Source organism: Pinus tabuliformis, chromosome 5_1, assembly GCF_031772625.1.
Source record: "Pinus tabuliformis cultivar Carrire ecotype Pingquan chromosome 5_1, CPIR1, whole genome shotgun sequence".
NCBI lineage: Eukaryota > Viridiplantae > Streptophyta > Pinopsida > Pinales > Pinaceae > Pinus > Pinus tabuliformis.
Genome location: NC_142305.1, coordinates 238,070,510 through 238,072,769, shown reverse-complemented (window position 1 = coordinate 238,072,769; position 2,260 = coordinate 238,070,510). Strand labels below are relative to the sequence as shown.

Below are 2,260 nucleotides of genomic sequence, written 5' to 3'. Positions count from 1 at the left end.
TATGTGTAAAATTAGGCAAAATTATTCAAATCTCTTTCTATGTGTAAAATTAGGCAAAACTCTGTCCCTGCAACTCTGAAAGTGTATAGTTAGTGATTGCAAAACCCAGCACAATACAACATTAGTTAAATCAAATACTGCTACTTATTATTAAGCTCTATGAATAGAAAGAAATACTTCTTTATACATGAGGGTGTCCAGACACTGTTGGAATCAGATGAATGATTGGCTGACCAAAAAATGTCCACCCCTCTACTGGCCCAGCTATGTTGGAGAACGAAATACTTGTGTGCGAGGTCATTTTGTATGGCATAGCGATGGCGGTCTGTACACTGTTAACTCAAATTTAGTTTGAATAATAATAGTATACAGTGTTTTTCATGTAGGCAACCATTAATTTTCATACCTTCACACAGACAAGCTTCTTAATTAGTTTCGCACTAAGTAAAATGTGCCTCCCAGGATAATTTCTTTTTCCTTGTTAGGGCAATCCAAAGGGTTCTGCTACTACAGCATGGGAAGAGGAAGGATTATGTTAATCGCCCACCTTGCTGCTCCATCATTTCTGGATTTCATCATGTCGGCTAGATATTGTAATTAGATTTAGAACTTGATGTCAGATGCAGCCAATGTCCACAATTCATAGATTTTGAAGAACTTTTGAATAGGCCACAGCGGAGTTGCAAGAATCCATCATTATTGCAAAGAAAGAATCTAAAACTGGAAAAATTAAGAAGGGAAGAAGATTTTAAAGAACTTTTGAAAAAGCCACAGCAGAGCTGCAAGAATCGATCATTATTGCAAAGAAAGAATCTAAAACTGGAAAAAATAAAGGAAGAAGATTTTAAAGAACTTTTGAAAAAGCCACAGCGGAGTTGCAAGAATCGATCATTATTGCAAAGAAAGAATCTAAAACTGGAAAAACTAAGAAGGGAAGAAGATTTTAAAGAACTTTTGAAAAAGCCACAGTGGAGTTGCAAGAATCGATCATTATTGCAAAGGAAGAATCTAAAACTTGAAAAAAAAAGAAGGGAAGAAGATTTTAAAGAACTTTTGAAAAAGCCACAGCAGAGTTGCAAGAATCGATCATTATTGCAAAGAAAGATTCTAAAACTGGAAAAATTAAGAAGGGAACGGAAATGAGGTACATGATGTCCTGGAGCAGACCTTGTGTTCACAGAAATTGCTGAACGCACGCGCAGATTCGATGGAACACGTATAGGAACAGGTATGAGATTAAATTTATCGCATAAAAAACAGTAACGTTGATTCGGACCGGTGACCTCATGATCAGAAACAGTAGAGATAAGAATGGTCATAAATTAATTATCTCCAATTCCCTGCTAATTAGGAACAGGTATGAGATTAAATTTATCGCATAAAAAACAGTAACATTGATTCGGACCGGTGACCTCATAATCAGAAACAGTAGAGATAAGAATGGTCATAAATAAATTATCTCCAATTCCCTGCTAATTAGGAATAGGGTAACGCGTACAAAGGGCCCAACCGGGTTCGAACCGGTGACCTCTTGATCTGCAGTCAAATGCTCTACCACTGAGCTATAGACCCATTTACTACTTTTTTGTCATATAAGACCAACTTCCAAAATCATCCGTGCTCTTTTGATTGTACGTCCTTCTCCGTGCGGCTCTTGATTGGCGTTCTAAGAGCGTTTTATAAACCTTTTTTCCCCTTTTTAACGTTAGGGTTTAGTTTTAAATTAACAAAGAAGCTTTAAGCGATGGGAGGTTTTCACAATGGTTAATTGTTCATATTGTTAGAGATTTCTTAAAAAAAACTGTGTACTATTTAGTCCTTCCAAAAATCTCTGATAAAAATAAAAAAGAAGCTTTGAGCGATGGGAGGTTTTCACAATTGTTAATTGTTCATATTGTTAGAGGTTTCTTGAAAAACTGTGTAATATTTAGTCCTTCCAAAAATCTCTTTAATCTATCTCTAGACAACCTATTGCAATGTTCAGGAAAAAACTGATTTCTTTCCTTCCTATTTTTTAATTAAAATGAAATGAGATAAAAGGCAAAGTATCATCCAATCTTCTTTCTATAATTGATTCCTGACGGATGCATCGAACGAACATACCTGTACCTGATTTAACACTGACAATGTGCACTGATTATTTAAAATGTGGTTAGCGATTCCTGTGTGCCCAACGCTATGTCACAATTTCAACTGAATTGCGAAATTCTGGTAGGAATCTTAAAAAAAATTAAGAAATTTAATCCTGGAGTGTTTGAAT

General features: G+C 35.4%; 1 non-coding gene across 1 annotated transcript; it reads right to left on the bottom strand.

Moving 5' to 3' along the window:
• Window positions 1-1,500: 1,500 nt before the first annotated feature.
• Window positions 1,501-1,572, bottom strand: TRNAC-GCA (transfer RNA cysteine (anticodon GCA)). Its single transcript has one exon. It is a non-coding gene; the product is annotated as a tRNA-Cys (tRNA).
• Window positions 1,573-2,260: the final 688 nt, after the last annotated feature.